General features: G+C 41.3%; 1 pseudogene; it reads right to left on the bottom strand.

Annotated features, from left to right (window-relative positions):
* Window positions 1-10059: 10059 nt before the first annotated feature.
* On the bottom strand, window positions 10060-12616 carry LOC100662620 (olfactory receptor 2F1-like; annotated as a pseudogene).
* Window positions 12617-21329: the final 8713 nt, after the last annotated feature.

The following is a 21329-nucleotide window of genomic DNA, read 5'->3' as shown; positions in this document are numbered from 1 at the left end:
TATTTCTGTTTCTTACCTTATTGCTTTAGGTAGGACTTCCAATACAATGTTAAATAGGAGTGGTGATAAAGGACATTCTTGTCTTGTTCCTGTTCTCAAGGGGAATCTTTCCAGCCTTTCTCCATTAAGAATGATGGTGGCCATTGGTTTTCCATATGTTACCTTTATTATATTGAGAAATTTTCTTTCTATACATATTTTATTGCATCTATAGAGTTTTTATGGCTGTATCTTTTTTAAAAAATAATTTTTATTGTGCTTTAAGTGAAAGTTTACAAATCAAGTCAGTCTGTCACATATAAACTTATATACACCTTACTACATACTCCCATTTACTCTCCCCCTAATGAGTCAGCCCACTCTCTCCCTCCAGTCTCTCCTTTCGTGACCGTTTTGCCAGCTTCTAACCCCCTCTACCCTCCCATCTCCCCTTTCAGACAGGAGATGCCAATACAGTCTCAAGTGTCCACCTGCTACAAGTAGCTCACCCTTCATCAACATCTCTCTCCAACCCATAGTCCAGTCCCTTCCATGTCTGATGAGTAGTCTTTGGGAATGGTTCCTGTCCTGGACCAACAGAAGGTTTGGGGACCACAACCACCGGGATTCTTCTAGTCTCAGTCAGACCATTAAGTCTGGTCTTTTTATGAGAATTTGGGGTCTGCATCCCACTGTTCTCCTGCTCCCTCAGGGGTTCTCTGTTGTGCTCCCTGTCAGGGCAGTCATCAGTTGTGGCCGGGCACCATCTAGTTCTTCTGGTCTCAGGACGATGTAAGTCTGTAGTTACTGGGGCCCTTTCTGTCTCTTGGGCTCTTAGTTATCGTGTGACCTTGGTGTTCTTCATTCTCCTTTGATCCAGGTGGGTTGAGACCAATTGATGCACCTTAGATGGCATCTTGTTAGCATTTAAGGCCCCAGATGCCACACTTCAAAGTGGGATGCAGAATGTTTTCATAATAGAATTTATTTTGCCAATTGACTTAGAAGTCCCCTTAAGCCATAGTCCCCAAACCCCCGCTCTTGCTTCGCCGACCTTCGAAGCATTCAATTTATCCCGAAAACTGCTTTTGGTCCAGTCCAGTTGAGCTGTATGGCTGTATCTTTTGGAAGCTGATTGCCAGGCTTGTCTTCTAAGGAACCTCTGGGTGGGTTTGAACCAAAAACTTTTTGACTAACAGTAGAGCACTTAACTGTGCCATCCTGGAACTCCCAAACAGCCATAGATAATAAACTAATGTCTGTGACTATGTACCAATGGGAAGCATCCAAAGAAGATGGAAGGAATACACAGAGTCATTATACCAAAAAGAATTAGTTGATGTTCAACCATTTCAAGAGGTGGCATATGATCAGGAACTGATGGTGCTGAAGAAAGAAGTCCAAAGCTGCTCTGAAGGCATTGGAGAAAAAACAAGGCTTCAGGAATTGGTGGAATATCAACTGAGATATTTCAACAAACAGATGCAGCGCTGGAAGTGCTCACTTGTCTATGCCAAGAAATATGGAAGACAGCTTCCTGGCCAACAGATTGGAAGAGATCCGCATTTATGCCTATTCTCAAGAAAGGTGATCCACCCAAATGTGGACATTATAGAACAATATCTTTACTATCACACACAAGCAAAATTTTGCTGAAGATCATTCAAAAACGGATGCAGCAGTATATCAACAGGGAACTGCCAGAAATTCAGGCCAGTTTCAGAAGAGGACGTGGAACCAGGGATATCATTGCTGATGTTAGATGGATCCTGGCTGAAAGCAGAGAATACCAGAAGGATGTTAAGCTGTGTTTTATTGACTATGCAAAGGCATTTCACTGTGTGGATCATAACAAATTATAGATAACATTGCGAAGAATGGGACTTCCAGAACACTTAATTGTGCTCACGAGGAAACGTTACCTAGGTCAAGAGGCAGTTGTTCGAATAGAACAAGGACATACTGATCGGTTTAAAATCAGGAAAGGAGTGGGTCAGGGTTGTATTCTTTCATCATAACTATTCAATCTGCAGTTAGGCAGATAATCTGAGAAGCTGGACTATATGAAGAACGGGGCATCAAGATTGGAGGAAGACTCATTAACAACCTGTGTTATGCAGATGACACAAACTTGCTTGCTGAAAGTGAAAAGGACTTGAAGCACTTACTAATGAAGATCACAGACCTCAGCCTTCAGTGTGGATTACACCTCAGCATAAAGAAAACAAAAATCCTTACAACTGGACCAATGAGCAACATCATGATGGATGGAGAAAAGATTGAAGTTGTCAAGGATTTCATTTTACTTGGATCCACAATCAATAGCCATGGAAGCAGCAGTCAAGAAATCAAAAGACGCATTGCATTGGGTAATTCTGCTTTAAAGGACCTCTTTAAAGTGTTGAAGAGCAAAAATGTCACCCCGAAGACTAAGGTGTACTTGACCCAAGCCATGGTATTTTCAATCGCATCATATGCATGTGAAAGCTGGGCAATGAATAAGAAAGACAGAAGAAGAGTTGACTCCTTTGAATTGTGGTGTTAGCGAAGCATATTGAATATACCATGGGCTGCCAAAAGAATGAACAAATCTGTCTTAGAAGAAGTACAACTCGAAAGCTCCTTAGAAGCAAGGATGGAGAGACTGCATCTTATATACTTTGGACATGTTGTCAGGAGGGATCAGTCCCTGGAGAAGGACATTATGCTTGGCAGAATATAGGGCCAGCATAAAAGAGGAAGACCCTCAATGAGGTGGATTGACACAGTGACTGCAACAATGAGCTCAAGCATAACAACGATTGTAGGGGTGACACAGGACAGGGCAGTGTTTAGTTCTGTTGTGCATAGGATCACTATGAGTTGGAACCAACTTGACAGCACCTAACAACAACAACAACAACAACAACCACAACAGTGTACCAACAAAACTTTACTTTTGGACAGTAAAGTTTGAATCTCATTTAATTTTCACATGCATAAAATTTTATATTTCTTTCGGTGTTTTAAACTCTATAAATTTATGTTTAAAATTCTTAACTCAGACTGAACAAAAATAAGTGTTTGGCTACATCGGTGTATGGGCGTCTGGTGTCAGTTGGCTCTCAAATGGATTTGTCTCCTAGAAGATATTACAATGCTGTCAATACATAGACTTGACAGGACTGTGTGCACAGCTGGCTGACCGATCCTGATTCCATAAAATGCCTATTTAATGAATTACATTGACTATGTCTTTGATATTTTATTTATCTCATTGTTCATTTTCTTACTTTGTGTCCAAAGTTTCAGAGAAAGGGTTTACTCATTTTTAAAAGATATGACAGTTTTAACATTTTGAATGGGACCCATATATATGCAATAATTTTTTCAGTTTGTCCATATGCTACTTAGCAGTGGCTGAAAATCAGCTTTTCCTTGGCCAACAGAGCCATTTTGTATAAACTATCTATAGTTGTATTCTTATCAGGCTAAAACAAAATATTTCACTGGTATTCCTTCACTGAATTAACTCAGTATCTCAAAAAAAGTATTCACGTCCACATGTAGTAGATCCTAGAGAAAAAAAAAATTAATCAGCATTGATCACAATAGTGTCCTAATATTATCTCAGCATTGTGACTCACACAATCACTGGCTGTGCATACATACATGTAATGGCTAAGATTTTTTGTCAGCTTGGCTGGGCCATGATTCTAAGTGTTTATATATGATCACTCCCATGATGGGATCTGCTGTGAATGGCCAGTCAATTGAAAGGGAGTTTCCTTGGGCATGTGGCCTGCATCTGAATATAAGCAACCATTCTGGGATTTTGCTTGTTCTGGACTCTGCAGCCAGCCCCTGTAGCTAGGTGAATCAGGAGAAGCCTTTTGGTTGTGCCTGCCAATCTTAGGATTCATCAACACTCACAGTCTGTGAGCAAGAGCACTACTCTCTGACCTGCTAATATTGGGTTTGTCAGTTCCTGCAGGTAAGTGAATCAAGGGAAGCCTCTATCCTGATCCACAGAAGTGGGATATCCCAGCTTCTACAACTGTGTGAGCCATTTCTGTGATAAAAATCTCTCTTTGTATATATATTTATACGCTTTAATGGTTTTGCTTCTCTAGAGAACCCAGACTAAGACTTTTGGTATTGAGAGTGGTTCTAGAGACATAAAATTGTAAGGATGAGTTTTCTAATTTGTTTCTTAAGCCTGGTTAGTCTTAAAGATGCTGATGACTCTCCTTCCAGTGGTAAAGAGGGCACTGCTAATCCATGTCATGAGGTGGTGATACAAATACGCAAAATATCACCACTAATAGATCAGGTATTAATGAAAGGTAAGGCTCTGGGTGAACACATGTGTGATATCTTTCTAAAGTTTTGTCAAAATGAGAAGTATAAGTAAGCTGGTTGATTGGCCCTACTTTTGATAGACAAACTGGTGAAAGAGATGTGCTCAGGGCTTCAGAGTCAAAGCTCAAGTGCCGCATAATTGACTTCAAAGTTTCCACTTGTGCTTTGAAAGAAAGCCTTATTTCTTGTAGTAACAGAGCTGATATTGCTGAAAACCAAACCCAGAGTTTTATTGTAAAAGTGGCTGAATTAAAATGCAGTTCACTGCCAAACTCTACAGGCATCTGAAGTTAAAGTAAGGGCATTGACTGGAAAGAAATGGGATCCTGGAACTTGGGATGGGGACATATGGGCAGATAATCAGGAAGCTGAAGACACTGAGCCCCTAAATTCCACTGAATCACTCATGCCAACAGAACCACTTCCTTCAGAGAGATTACTTCATGTTTGTCTGCTAAACCTCCGTGCCCAGAAATACCATTAGCCCCTCCACTCCCATCTAATGAGATTAGCCCTAGCTCAGCTGCCTCTAAAGCCCTTGCCTGAGTCACTTCCTGGGGCATCACCTGAGGCAGATGCTTTACAAGACAATGCTGAATGTTCTCAAAACGATTCCATACTACTGATTCTGGCTTCTAGACCTACAACTAGACTTAAGTCTCAGGGAGTCTCCAGAGATGAAGTGCAAAGTGTGACCCAGGAGGAGGTATGCTCCACTCCAAAAGAACTGCTCGACTTTTCTAATATGTACAAACAGAAACCTGGGGAATATGTGTGGGAGTAGCTATTAAGGGTGTGGGATAATGGTGCAAGGAACATAAAGGTGGATCAGTCTGAGTTTATTGATACAGGTCCACTGAGCACAGATTCTTCATTCGGTGTTTCAGCTCAAGAAGTTAGGAAAAGATCTAATAGTTTATTTGGTTGTGTTGCTGAAACATGGATTATACAGTGGCCTACACTAAATCAAGCTGTAGTACCAGAGCTGCCTTGGTATACTGTAGAAGAAGGTATCCAAAGGCTTAAGGAAATTGGCATGCTAGAGTGGATTTATCAGGTTAGACACACAGACTCACACATGTTATGCCTAGAGGACACACCTTTTACCACAACTGTGAGGGGCAAATTTGTGAATGGAGCTCCAGCAAACTTGAAGACTGCTGTGATTGCTACTCCATGTAAATCAAATTTGACAGTGGGAACTGCTGTAACTGAATTAAGATACCTAAATACAATGGAGCTGATTGGACCTCATGGTAGAAGGGGCCAAGTGGCTGCACTCAATCAACAAAGACAAGGTGGACAGTAATGGACAGTAGAGTCAAGGCTGTAATCAGAATAGTCTGACTTGTATGGAACTACGGTGTTGGCTACTTAGTCGTGGTATCTCTAAGAGTGAAATAGATAGGAAATCTACTAAGTAATTACTTGATCTGTGCAAATGGATGAATTCTAGGTCAGGTGAGCAGCAGTCTAATTTGAATCACCAGAATAGAGAGTCACGATCCCTCAATCAATTCCCAGCCTTGAGCAAGTTTAAAGACCCACAACACCTTGAGTGAAGGGGAGGCCAAGTCCTCTTGAGGAAGGACTCCAATACACTTCCAAAAATTTTTACTGTTAATCTTTCTCCCAACCTTCACCAAAGGGATCTACAGCCTTTTACGAGAGTGAATGTTCACTGGGGAAAAGGAAATAATGAGACTTTGGGGGGATTACTGGATACTGACCCTGAGCTGACACTGATTCCAGGAGACCCAAAACATCACTGTGGCCCACCAGTCAGAGTGGGGGCATATGGAAACCAGGTTATTAATGGAGTCTTGGCTCATATCAACCTCACAGGTCCAGTGGGTCCCTGAAACCATCTTGTAGTGGTTTCCCCAGTTCCAGAATGCATAATTGGAATAGATATACTCAGCAACTGGAAGAACCCCCACACTGGATCCCTGACAAATGCAGTAAGGGCCATTATGGTAGGAAAAGCCAAGCGGAAGCCATTAGAACTGTGTCTACTTAGGAAAACTGTAAACCAAAAGCAATACCACATTCCTGGAGGAATTGCAGAGATTACCGCCACCATCAAGGACTTGAAAGATGCAGGGGTGGAGATACCCACTTCATCCCCATCCATTTCATGTATTTGGTCTGTGCAAAAAACAGATGGATCCTGGAGAATGACACTGGATTATTGAAAACTTAAGCAGGTGGTGACTCCAATTGTAGCTGCTGTTCTAGATTTGGTTTCATTGTTGAGCAAATTAATACTTCTGGTACCTGGTATGCAGTTACTGATCTGGCTAATGCCCTTTTCTCCATACAGTTCCAAAGGACCATCAGAAGCAGTTTGCCTTTGGCTTGCAAGGTCAGCAATATACCTTCACTTGCCTACCTCAAGCTACACCAACTTTCCAGCCCTATGTCATAATTTAGTCCACAGGGAGCTTGATTGCCTTTCCCTTCCACAAGACTTCACGCTGGTCCAATACATTCGTGACATTATGCTGACTGGACCTAACAAGGAAGAAGTGTTAATGACTCTGGACTTATTGATAAAACATTTGCATGCTAGAGGGTGGGAAATTAATCCCATAAAAATTCAGGCACCTTTCACCTCAGTGAAATTTCTAGGGGTCCAGTGGTATGGAGCATGTTGAGATATTCCTTCTAATGTGAAGGAAAAGTTATTGTATCTGGCTATTCCCACAACTAAAATGGAGGCACGGTGCCTGTGGACCTCTTTGGATTTTGGAAGCAACATAGTCCTCATTTGGGTGTGCTACTCCAGTCTATTTATCACACGACTTGAAAAGCTACTAGATTTGAATGGGGCCCAGAACAAGAGAAGGCTCTGAAACAGGTTCAGACTGCGGTGCTGTGCTCTGTCACTTGGGCCGTACGATCTGGATGATCCAATGGCATTGAAGTGTCAGTGGCAGAGAGACTGTTTGAAGCCTTTGGAAAGCCCCTATTGGTGAATCACATCGCAGACCCTTAGGATTTTGGAGCAAAGCCCTGCCTTCCTCTGCAGATAACTACCCTCCTTTGAGAAACAGCTTTTGCCTTGTTACTGGGCCTTAATAGAGACTGAACACTTAACCATGAGACACCAAGTCACCATGTGGCCTGAGCTGTCCATCATGAACTGGTTGTTGTCTGACTCACAGAGTCATAAAGTTGGAAGTGTACAGCAGAACTCCATCATAAAATGGAAATGGTATATATGAGATAGGGCCCAAGCAGGACCTGAAGGCACAAGTAAGATGCATGAGAAAGTAGCCCAAATGCCCATGGTCTCCACTCCTGTCACAAACCTCTTCCATCTCCCAGTTTGTACCTATGGTCTGATGAGCAGTTCCTTACGATCAGTTGACTCAAGAAGAGGAAACTCACACCTTGTTTACAGATGACCCTGGACAATATGCAAGCACCACTAGAAAGTGGACAGTGGCAGCACTATAGTCCCTTTCTGGGGCCTCCATGAAGGACAGTGGTGAAGGGAAATTTTCCCAATGGGAAGAACTTGGAGGGTTGCACCTTGTTGGTCACTTTGCTTGGAGGAGAAATGGCCAGAAGTGTGACTGTATACTGATTCATGGGCTGTGGCCAATGGTTTGAGTGGATGGTCAGGGTCTTGGAAGGAATATGATTGGAAAATTGGAGACAATGAAGTATGGGGAAGAGGCATGTGGATAGACCTCTCTAAATGGGCCAAAGAAGTGAAGATTTTTGTGATTCATCTGAATGCTCACCAAAGGGTGACCTCAGCACAGGATGATTTTAACAATCAAAGGAATAGGATGACGCATTCTACGGAAACCAATCATCCTCTTTCCCCAGCTACTGCTGTCATTGCTCAATGGGTTCATGAACAAAATGGCCGTGGTGCCAGGAATGGAGGTCATGCATGTGCCCAGCAACGTGGACTCCCGCTGGCCAAGGCTGACTGAATCCGCACTATGGCACTATCCCTTGAGGTGATCAGCCAGCAACTTGGTGGCAAGCTGATTACAATGGACCATTTCCATCGTGGAAAGGGCAGTGTTTTGTCCTTACTGGAGTAGACACTCTGGATATGGATTTGCCTTCCCTGCATGGAATGCTTCTGCCAAAACTACCATATGTGGACTTACAGAATACCTTATCCATCCTCATGCTATCCCACACAGCATTGCTTCATATCAAGGGACTCACTTCACAGGAAATGAAGTGCAGCAGTGGGCCCATGTTCATGGAATTCACTGGTCTTACCAGGTTTCCCATTATCCTGAAGCAGCTGGCTTGATAGAACGATGGAACGGCCTTCTAAAGACACAATTATGGCATGAGCTAGGTGGCAATACTTTGCAGGGTTGGGGCAATTTTCTCCAGAATGCTGTATATTCTCTAAACCAGTGTCCAATATATGGTGCTGTTTCTCCCATAGGCAGGATTCATGGGCCCAGAAATCAAGGGGTGAAAATGGGGGTTGCACTACTCTCTATTACACCCAGTGACCCACTTGCAAGATTTTTGGTTTTTGTCCTGTGACCTTATGTTCTGCAGGTCTAGGGGTCTTAGTTCCAATGTGAGGAATGCTCCCACCTGGAGACACATTGTTGATTCCATTGAACGGGAAGCTAAGAATGCCACCTGGCCGTTTTGGTCTCCTTATGCCTCCGGATCAACAGGCAAAGAAGGAAGTTACCATACTGGCTGGTGTGATTGATCTTGATTATCAAGAGGAAATTGGATTTACATTACATAATGGAGGTAAAACAGAGTATGTCTGGGATACAGGAGAGCCCTTAGGGCGTCTCTTAGTACTACCATGCACTGTGATTAAAGTCAATGGAAAACTACAGCAACCCAATTCCTACATGACTTCTAACGGCCCAGACCCTTCAGGAATGAAGGTTTGGGTCACCTCACCAGGCAAAAACCATGACCAGTTGAGGTGCTTGCTGAGGGCAAAGGGGATATGGAATGGGTGGTGGAAGGAGGTAGTTCTAAATACCAGTTATGGTGAGGTGACAAATTGCAGAAATGAGGACTGTAATTTTTATGAGTATTTCTGCTTTCTATGTGTGCATCAAATGTTTTTGTTTTCTTCACTTATAAAATATATGGTGTAAGCAGGGCTAGTGCATTTTTGGTTGTATGTGTGTTCGTAGTATAATTTAGGTGCAAGCATGACTTTATAATTGGCTTTTTGCTTACTTTGGATCCTGCAGCTAGCCCCTGCAGCTAGGTGAATCAGGAAAAGCCTCTATGCTGATCCACAGAGTTGGGACATTCCAACCTCTACAACCACGTGAGCATTTTCTTGATATAAATTTCTCTTTATATATGTGTTAGTACTCATTACTGGTTTGGCTTCTCCAGAGAACACAGCCTAAGACATATATCATCATTATTTTAAATGAGTGTCAGATTTGAAAATGCATTCTGTTCCCATTGAAAAGACCATTAATATTTTCAAAACATGAATGAATAAAAGCACTGGTCCAAGGCTAGAGCCGCAAATAGCTCTACATTTACAAATAATGTGGCAATTTAAAACAATAAAATTGTTTATTTCAATACCGTTGGTCCACAGGAATGAAGACTAGTAAGCACGTGAAGTTTAAATACAGAAGTGCTTAACTTCAAAGAACGTGAGGCTCTGACATAAATTGTCCCCCACATCCTGCATTGCCACACAACCACTCAGCCTCCTACCTAACATCACCAGTACGTGTTTCATCCTCTGCTTTCATGGTTGCCAGGGCGATGCACTCTATGCCTGTCACATCCGAGTTGGGTGGGGAACACAGAGACAAAGCTTTTTTCTCTGTGTGAAGCTCATGATTCACCAAGTTGCCAGTTTTGAGGTTAACCCAGAGAATTGTCCAAAGAACTTCTGCCAAGCCCCTTTCATCTCCTTATTCCTCAGACTGTTAATCATGGGGTTCAGCGTGGTTGTTAAAATGGCATAGAAGAGAGATCACCTTCTCCTCGAAGACCAAGAGGCTGGAGCTGGGCTGGATGTAAGTGAAAATGGTCATGCCACAGCACAAGGCAACCAATGTGAGATGAGCGGCACGTGTGTGGAAGGCTTTTCTTCTTCCCTCAGTAGGCTTTATCTTTAGGATGGTGGAGATGATCAGGATGTAGGACAAAAAAACCAGGCAGAATGGTGTCATCAGCAGGACGATTCTGGAAACCATGATTGTAACCTCATTGGAGGATGTGTCCACACAGGCCAGCCTGAGCACAGCCAGGAGTTCACAGGATATTTGATCAATAAGCTTATTTGAGTATGTGGGAAGCTGAAAGGTGAAGGCAGTATGCAAGAGAGAGTTTATGGAGTCACTGGCCTAAGATCAAACAGACAGCCTTGCACACAACCCTCCGTGCATGGTGGTGGAGTATCTTGGAAGGTCAAACACAGCCACATAGCAGTCACATGCCATCACTGTCAGTAGAACAAACTCAATCCTGCCCAAGCCCAGGGAGAAAAATAGCTGGGCTGCACACCTCAGGTAGGAGATTAAGTTCCGTTAGAAAATACACCAGTAGCTGAGGGACTATGCTTGAGGCATAAGAGAGGTCTGCAAGGGAGAGGTTGATGAAGAAGAAATACATAGTTGTGTGGAGTCAGTTGTCCAGTCTAATCAGAAGAACAATGAGAACGTTCCCCAGCACTGTCACCAGACACATGATCAAGAATAGAACAAAGGATGACCCTTGAGTGCCGCAGTTACTGGGCAAGCCAAGGAGAATAAATTCACTGACCCACATCTGGTTATTTGTTCCCATTAAAAATGTGAGGATTACTCAGCAAAATTCTAGCCAATAGAATTCAATGACATACCAAAAAAAAAAAATAATTCACCATGACCAAATAGGATTCATACCAGGTATGCAGGGATGGTTCAACATTAGAAAAACAATTAATGTAATCCACCATATAAATAAAACAAAAGACAAGAACCACGTGATCTTATCAATTGATGTAGAAAAGGCATTTGACAAAGTCCAACACTGATTCATGATAAAAACTCTCAGCAAAATAGGAATAGAAGGAAAATTCCTCAACATAATAAAGGGCATTTATACAAAGCCAACAGCCAACATCATCCTAAATGGACAGAGCCTGAAAGCATTCCCCTTGAGAACAGGAACCAGACAAGGATGCCCTTTATCACCACTCTTATTCAACATTGTGCTGGAGGTCCTAGCCAAAGCAATTAGGCTAGACAAAGAAATAAAGGACATCCAATTTGGCAAAGAAGTAAAATATCTCTATTTGCAGATGACATGATCTTATACACAGAAAAACCTAAAGAATCCTCAAGAAAACTACTGAAAACAACAGAAGAGTTCAGCAGAGTATCAGGATACAAGATAAACATACAAAAATCAGTTGGATTCCCCTATATCAACAAAGAGAACATCGAAGAGGAAATCACCAAATCAACCATTTACAGTAGCCCCCCAAAAGATAAAATACTTAGGAATAACTCTAACCAGAGATATAAAAGGCCTATGCAAAGAAAACTACAAGACACCACTGCAAGAAACCAAAAGAGATCTGCTTAAGTGGAAAAACATACCTTGCCCATGGATAGGAAGACTCAACATTGTGAAAATGTTTATTCTACCCAAAGTTATCTATAGATAAAATGCAATCCCAATTCAAATACCAATGACATTTTTTAATGAAATGGAGAAACAATCACCAACTTCATATAGAAGGGAAAGAGTCTCCGGATAAGTAAAGCATTACTGAAGAAGAAAAATAATGTGGGAGGCCTCACACTACCTGATTTTAGAACCTATTATACTGCCACAGTAGTCAACACAGACTGGTACTTGTACAACAACAGATAGATAGACCAATGGAACAGAATTAAGAATTCAGACATAAATCCACCCACATATGAGCAGCCGATATTTGACAAAGGCCCAAGATCTGCTAAATGGGGAAAAGACAGTCTCTTTAACCAATGGTGCTGGCATAACTGGATATCTAATCCATTTGCAAAAAAATGAAACAAGACCCATACCTCACACCATGCACAAAACTAACTCAAAATTGACCAAAGACCTAAATATGAAATCTAAAACAATAAAGATCATGGAAGGAAAAATAGGGGCAATGCTAGGAGCCCTAATACATGGCATAAACAGTATACAAAACATTACTAATAATGCACAAACACCAGAAGAGAAAGTAGATAACTATGAGCACCTAAAAATCAAACTCTTATGCTCATCCAAAGACTTGGCCAAAAGAGTAAAAAGATTACCTACAGAGCAGGAAAAAGTTTTTGGGTACGAGAATTCCAGTCAGCATCTGATCTCTCAAATCTATAAGATAACGCAAAAACTCAACAACAAAAAGACAAATAACCCAATTAAAAAATGGGGAAAGGGTATGAACAGGCACTTCACTGAAGAGATCATTCAGTTGCCTAACAGATACATGAGGAAGTGATCACGATCATTAGCCATTAGAGAAATGCAAATCAAAACTACAATGAGATACCATCTCATCCTAAAAAGGCTGGCATTAATCCAAAAAACAGAAAATAATAAATGTTGGAGAGGTTGTGTAGAGACTGGAACACTTATACATTGATGGTGGAAATGTAAAATGGTATAACCACTTTGGAAATGGATTTGGCACTTCCTTAAAAAGCTTGAAATAGAATGACCATATGATCCAGTAATCCTACTCCTTGGAATATATCCTAGAGAAATAAGAACCTTCACACGAAAAGATATATGCACAGCCATGCTCATTGCAGCACTGTTTACAACAGCAAAAAGATGGAAGCAACCAAGGTGCCCATCCACAGATGACTAGATAAATAAATTATGGTATACTCACTACATTGGAACAATGATGCATCTGTGAAACATTTCATAACTTGGAGGAATCTGGATGGCATTATTCTGAGTAAAATTAGTCAGTTGCAAAAGGACAAATATTGTATGAGACCACTATTACAAGAACTCAAGAAATAGTTTAAACAGTAGAAAATATTCTTTGATGGTTATGAGGGTGGGAGGGAGGGAGGGAGAGGGGTTTTCACTAATTAGTAGAGAAGAACTATTTCAGGGGAAGGGAAAAACAACATACAATACAGGCGAGGCTAGAACAACTGGACTAAACCAAAAGCAAAGAATTTTCCTGAATAAACTGAATGCTTTGAAGGTCATAGTCTGAGGACTATGGTTTCAGGGGACATCTAGGTCAATCGGCATAATAAAACTTGTTAGGAAAACATTCTGCATCCCACTTTGGAGAGTGGTGTTTGGGGTCTTAAATGCCAGCAAGTGGCCATCTAAGATGCATCAATTGGCCTCAACCCACCCGGAGCAAAGGAAAATGAAGAACACCAAAGACACAAGGTAATTATGAGCCCAAGAGACAGAAAAAAAAAAAAAAAAGGGGGCCACATAAATCAGAGACTAATCAGTCTGAGACCAGAAGAACTAAATGGTGCCTGGCTACAACTGATGACTGCCCTGACAGGATACACAACAGAGAATCCCTGATACAGCAGGAGAGCAGTGGGATGCAGACTTCAAATTCTTGTAAAAAGACCAGACTTCATGGCCTGATGGAGACTAGAGGGACCCTGGAGGTGATGGTCTCCAGACCTTCTGTTGGCTCAAGATTGGAACCATTCCCAAAGCCAACTATTCGGACAGGGATTCGACTGGACTATGGGTTAGAAAATGATACAGGTGAGGAGTGAACTCCTTGGCTCAAGTGGACACATGAGATTATGTGGGCAGCTCCTGGCTGGAGGGGAGATGAGAAGGCAGAGGGATACAGAAGCTGGCTGAATGGACACGGGGAATACAGGATGGAGAGAAGGAGTATGCTTTCTCATTAGGCAGAGGGCAACTAGGAGTGCATAACAAGGCATATACAAATTTTTGTACGAGAGATGATTTGAGAGATGGTATGATTTGTAAACTTTTACTTAAAGCACTATAAAAAAAAACTATTTGCAGAAATTCCATTTCACATATGGTTCATACAGCTGAATCTATTTCCTATGAATCTTCCTAGAGTTCACCTCAATACCTTCTTTTCAACACTTCTCCCTTTTATGTCCTATCATGATAGCTCCACCACCACCCCTTACTTTCTCTCCTTTGAACTTGATCATCCTGAGAAAGCATCTACCTGCCTCAAAGCAGAAGTTCGTAAAAGTTTGAATTCAAATTCTGAGGCATCAGAAAATGTTCACAATACCATTTGTTAACCTTTGTTGAACAAACAGCAGACGTGCAGCGCAAAGTAGATATATATATGTTACCCTAACTAATATCTGTAAAGTATCATCTTTCCTTGATGCTGGGATCTCAGAGGTGGATATCACTCTTCCTTGTGCTGAAGTAGCTGACCTGTTTCTTGCAGAAAGAATTAGAACCAGATCCTTGTTTACCATCTGTTCCTCTGCTGCACTGTGCAGGCTGCCTGAGAACATACAAACACATGACTTCTGTGATCTTCTTACCCACCTCCCCACAAACACTCAAACCCACATATCTCTGGGACAGCTTACAATTCATTACAAATAAGTGACAAATTCGTGTCCTAGAAGATGCAAGAGCTTCAGAGCCCAACACTGTCCGCTCAGATTCCATGCCTCCTCTGCCTTTTGTGGCCTTGAGAAAGCTCTTTATCCACTCAGAGCCTCACATTTCTTCATCTGTAAGATGTGGATAATATTGGCCAAGTGAAAGGTGAAATATAATGAGTGAAATACAGCTTTATTATTCCAAAGTCAAGGAGTCCCTTTTGAGATTCATGGTAGATGAAGAGTATAGAAATAGCATCACAATTTGAAAAGCCGAATGAAGTGAGAAGCATGTGTGGGCCAGATGAAAACAGTTAATACTGTCTCTACATTACCTTTAACTCAGCGTCAGCTAAGTAGAGTGGGGGTCCTGTTCCGGCTTCAGGGTGTAGAAGGGACTACGTGTGGTTCATATGTAACCACTCATATTAGGGAGCCAGAACTTTGTTTTTCTAGCTTTAACAATCATCAGGACTGAAATGATCTTCTTTCTACAACACAGGAATAAAGACAAAAAAAAAAAAAATCAGTGTTCAGATTGTCATACAACTGTTTTTATTCAACATAATAAACATAATTTAAAAGGAAAATTTTAGTCAAGTATTATTGAATCATGAATGTTAAGCATATTGCAACTAGTCCGTTATGATTTACTTAAGTTGATCCCAGATGGGTGTCCATCCATGCCCAGCTTTCTATAGCTCTACAGGGTAGCTGAGAGGCAAGAATGTAGATAAAGTAACAATATGACTTCTCAAAATAAAGTGGCCTCGTAGTCCTTTACCACGTCCTCACCATATTCCTGCTCTGCTAGTAATGAGAAGGCCTTGAAGAGTCCATGATCAGTTCTCATCAGAAAAAAGGTAGGAATCCTGACACAAAGACAAAATCAACAAAACCAACAAATTTTCCCTCTGATGGTGCCAGTCAGGATCATGACTTTCAGCACTCTCATCTTCTGATGTTTCTGTTAACACAGTTTATCAACTTTTAATATTTCCTATTTCTTCAGAGCTGCTGGTGTGTTTGAAAACACAAGCTTTCAGTTAGCAGCCAAGTGCTTAACCACTGTGACACCAGGGCTCCTCCCCACATCTTTCTTCTGCAGAATCTACTATGCTGGAAATGACAACTCGAAGAGGAATGGTGTTGCAATCATCGTCAAAAAGAACGTTTCAAGATCTATCCTGAAGTACAACGCTGTCAGTGATAGGATAATATCCATATGCCTGCAAGGAAGACCAGTTAATACTACAATTATTCAAATATATGCACCAACCACTAAGGCCAAAGATGAAGAAACAGAAGATTTTTATCAGCTGCTGCAGTCTGAAATTGATTGAACATACAATCAGGATGCATTGATAATTACTGGTGATTAGAATGCAAAAGTTGGAAGCAAAGAAGAAGGATCGGTAGTTGGAAAATTTGGCCTTGGTGATAGAAACAATGCCGGAGGCTGAATGATAGAATTTTGCAAGACCAATGACTTCTTCATTGCAAATACCTTCTTTCACCAACATAAATGGCAACTATACACATGGACCTCGCCAGATGGAGCACACGAATCAAACTGACTACATCTGTGGAAAGAGATGATGAAAAAGCTCAATATCATCAGTCAGAACACGGCCTGGGGCCGACTGTGGAACAGGCCATCAATTGCTCATATGTAAGTTCAAGCTGAAACTGAAGAAAGTCAGAGCAAGTCCACAAGAGCCAAAATATGACCTTGAGAATATCCCACCTGAATTTAGAGACCATTTCAAAAATAGATTTGACACACTGAACACTAATGACCAAAGACCAGAGGAGTTGTGGAATGACATCAAGGACATCACACATGAAGAAAGCAAGAGGTCACTGAAAAGACAGGAAAGAAAGAAAAGACCAAGATGGATGTCAGAGGAGACTCTGAAATTTGCTCATGAACATCGGGCAGCTAAAGCAAAAGGAAGCATCAATGAAGTAAAAGAACTGAACAGAAGATTTCAAAGGGCCTCTCGAGAAGACAAAGTAAAGTATTATAATGACATGTGCAAAGAGCCGGAGATAGAAAGTCAAAAGGGAAGAACATGCTCAGCATTTCTCAAGCTGAAAGGACTGAAGAAAAAACTCAAGCCTCGAGTTACAATGGTGAAAGATTCTATAGGGAAAATATTAAACAATGCAAAAAAAAAAAAAAAAAAAAAGCAGGAAGCATCAAAAGAAGATGGAAGGAATACACAGAATCATTATGCCGAAAAGAATTAGTCGATGTTCAACCATTTCAAGAGGTAGCATATGATCAGGAACCAATAGTACTGAAGGAAGAAGTCAAAGCTGCACTGAAGGCACTGGCGAAAAATAAGGCTCTAGGAGTTGATGGAATATCAACTGAGATGTTTCAACAAACAGATGCAGCACTGGAGGTGCTCACTCATCTATGCTAAGAAATGTGGGAGACAGCTTCCTGGCCAACTGACTGGAAGAGATCCATTTTTATGCCTATTCTTAAGAAAGGGGATCCAACTGAATGCAGAAATTATAGAACAATATCATTAATATCACATGCAAGCAAAATTTTGCTGAAGATCATTAAAAAACGGCTGCAGCAGTATATCAACAGGGAACTGCCAGAAATTCAGGCTGGTTTCAGAAGATGACATGGAAGCAGGGATATCATTGCTGATGTCAGATGGATCCTGGCCAAAACCAGAGAATATTAGAAGGATTTTCACCTGTGTTTTATTGACTATGCAAAGGCATTTGACTGTGTGGATCATAACAAATTATGGATAACATTGCGAAGAATGGGAATTTCAGAACACTTAATTGTGCTTAAGAGGAATCTTTACACAGATTGAGAGGCAGTTGTTCAGACAGACCAAAGGGATACTGATTGGTTTAAAGTCAGGAAAGGTGTGCGTCAGGGTTGTGTTCTTTTACCATACCTATTCAATCTGTATGCTGAGCAAATAATACGAGAAGCTGGACTGTATGAAGAAGAACGGGGCATCAGGATTGGAGGAAGACTCATTAACAGCCTGCATTATGCAAATGACACAACCTTCCTTGCTGAAAGTGAAGAGGACTTGAAGCACTTACTAATGAAGATCAAAGAGCACAGTCTTCAGTATGGATTGCACCTCAACATAAAGAAAACAAAAATCCTCACAACTGAATCAATGAGCAACATCATGATAAATGGAGAAAAGATTGAAGTTGTCAAGGATTTCATTTGACTTGGATTCACAATCAACGGCCATGGAAGCAGCAGTCAAGAAATCAAAAGATGCATTGCATTGGGTAAATCTGCTGCAAAGAACCTCTTGAAAGTGTTGAAGAGCAAAGACATCACCTTGAAGACTAAGGTGCGCCTGACCCAGGCCATGGTATTTTCAATCTCATCATATGCATGTGAAAGCTGGACAATGAACAAGGAAGACGGAAGAAGAACTGACGCCTTTGAATTGTGGTGCTGGCAAAGAATATTGAATATATACCATGGACGAGCTGGGGTGCCAAAAGAATGAACAAATCTGTCTTAGAAGAAGTACAGCCAGAATGCTCCTTAGAAGCAAGGATCGCGAGACTGCTTCTTACATACTTTGGACGTGTTATCAGGAGAGATCAGTCCCTGGAGAAAGACATCATGCTTGGCAGAGTACAGGGTCAGTGGAAAAGACAAAGGCCCTCAAGGAGGTGGATTGGCACAGTGGCTGCAACAATGAGCTCAAGCATAACAGCGATTGTAAGGATGGCGCAGGACCAGGCCGTGTTTCATTCTGTTGTGCATAGGGTTGCTAGGAGTTGGAATGACTCGATGGCACCTAACAACAACAACAACAAGGTATACATGAAAAGGTTATTAAACCTCTTAATACAGAGTGGAGTTAATTAAAACTGTGTATTGTAAACTCTAGAGCAACCACTAAAAAATTCTTTTAAAATGGATAAAACTAAACTAGTAGTAGTGATAAAATGCAATATTAAAAAATACAAAAGTGACTGAAAAATCATGTGAGAAAAGAGGAAAAAGGGGACAAAAACATATGGACCAAATAGGAAAAACTAGCAAGGTGGTGGATTTTAATCCAATCACATAAATAATTACATTACGTACAAGTGGTTATTAACAAGTTGAATCAAAGAATATTAAAAATGATAACACATCTTGACCAAGTTGGGTGTATTCCAGGAATGTGACACTGGTTCTTTATTCAAAAGTTAACCAATGTATTTCACAATATCAACCGTCTAAAGAAGTAAAGCAATATGATCCTCTCAATAAAAACAGAAAAAAATATGCAAAAAACTCAACATCCTTCCATGATAAAAACTCTCAGCAAACTAGAAAAAGAGGGCATCATGCTCAACTTGAAAAATGGCATCTACAGAAACCTACAACTAAAGTAATTCCCACTAATGAGAGATTACTTATTTTCCTTCTAAGATCAGGAATAAGGCATAGATGTCTATTCTCACCACTCTGGAATGCCAACTTGGCAGATGGAGCACCTCTCTGAAGATGCAACGTGTGAGCAATCACTTATACGGTGCAAAGTGTTCTAACAGGTTGACCATTATTACGCTAAGTATTGTGACAGGAGAGGATGCCCCATACGTGGAGTGTCCTTCCCTGTGGCCAGCTCTGTCCTGAGTCAGCCCTGCTCCCCCTTACCACTCTCAAGTCTACTGTGAGGCCCTACCGGGGTCGGACCTCCCACTTTCCCTTCTCTTTATTTCTCTTTCCATCATATCTCATCTCCTCTCTCTCTCATTTCCTCAGAGAATTTTTAGGAGCTGATTAATTATTTTTTATTTTAATAACAATTTATTTTGTTTTTGCAGTTGAAAATATATACCCTAGAACATACACCAATTCAACTATTTCTACATGTTCAGCTTGGTGACATTGATTATATTCTTTGAGTTTGCAAACATTATCATCCACCTTTTCAGAATTATTCCTCCTCCACTGACATACACTCACTGCCCCCTAAGCTTCTGTCTTCGTCATCTAATGCTGCCATAACAGAAATACAACAAGTGGATGGCTTTAACAAAGAGAAGTTTATTTTCTCACAGTCAAGTAGGCTATAAGTCTGAATTCAAGGCGCCAGCTCCAGGGGAAGGCCTTTTTTCTCTGTCATCTCTGGAGGAACATCTTTGTCAACAGTCATCTCTTGGTCTGGGGGCACCTCAGTGCAGGAACCTCAGGTCCAAAGGATGCACTCTGCTCCAGTCACTGCTCTCTTGCTGGTCTGAAGTCCCCAACTCTCTGCTTGCTTCCCTTTCCTTTTATCACTTGTAAGATAAAAGGTGGTGCAGGCCACACCCCGGGGAAACTACCTTTACATTAGATCAGGGATGTGACCTTAGTAAGGGCGTTACCATCCCACTCTAATCCTCTTTAACCATAGGCAGAGATTATGATTTTTAATACCTATGAAAATCACAAAATGGAGGACAACCACACAATACTGAGAATCATGGCCTAACCAAGTTGACACATATGTTGGGGGGACACAATTCAATCCATGACAGCTTCCTACCTACTCTGTCAAGTTGCCATTGTCCATTTGATTCCATATAGATAGATCTTAAAATAGCACAATGCTTAAGGCAGACATTCTTTACTAATTATGCTAAACTATTATTTGGAGGCCTGGTGGTGCAGTGGTTAAGGGCTTGGCTGCTAATCAAAAGGTTGCAGTTTTAACCCACCAGTAGCTCCTTGGAAATCCTATGGGGGCAGTTCTACTCTGTTCTATAGGGTTGCTATAAGTTTAATTGACTTGATGGCAATGGGTTTGGTTTTTTTTGGGGGGGGTTAAAGAACACTTTAGGGGATAATTTTGGTTTAAGGTTTAAAGATTACTTCAGGGCAATAGGCTGAGGAGTTCATTCAGCCTCTATAGATCCAGAAAAAGTCTGGATTCCATTAGAGTTTGAAGTTCTGTTCTACATTTCCCCCTTTTGATTAAAGATTCTTCTATAGACTCTTTGATCAAAATGTTCAGTAATGGTAGCTAGGAAACATCCAGTTCTTCTGGTCTCATTGCAAAGGAGGTAGTTGTTCATAGGGCAGTTACCCACAAGGAACTCATTAATTTCAATTTGCCGAACATAATGGGGAAAATGTGTTAGTGGCTAAGAGGTTCTAGATTAGCGGGGACATCCACGTTTTAACTGGAGTCTCCTTGACCTCCAATACGGCGTCAGCCAGTGGGGCCTTGGGCACCATGAAGATTCAGAAGTGTAGGTATCTGGAGTCAGGGCTCCAAGGCTTTTGGGTATGGATTCCCTCCTCCTCTGCCTGTTAGGAAAACAAACCTGTGGCCGTCAAGAAGATTCTGACTCATGGTGACCGCATGTGCTATAAAGTAGAACTGCTCCGTAGTGTTTTTTTGGCTGTAATCTTTACAGAAGCAGATCACCAGGTATTTCTTCCATGGCACT

This window comes from Loxodonta africana, chromosome 8 (genome assembly GCF_030014295.1).
Source record: "Loxodonta africana isolate mLoxAfr1 chromosome 8, mLoxAfr1.hap2, whole genome shotgun sequence".
Classification (NCBI taxonomy): domain Eukaryota; kingdom Metazoa; phylum Chordata; class Mammalia; order Proboscidea; family Elephantidae; genus Loxodonta; species Loxodonta africana.
This window is presented reverse-complemented; position numbering and strand designations above follow the sequence as displayed.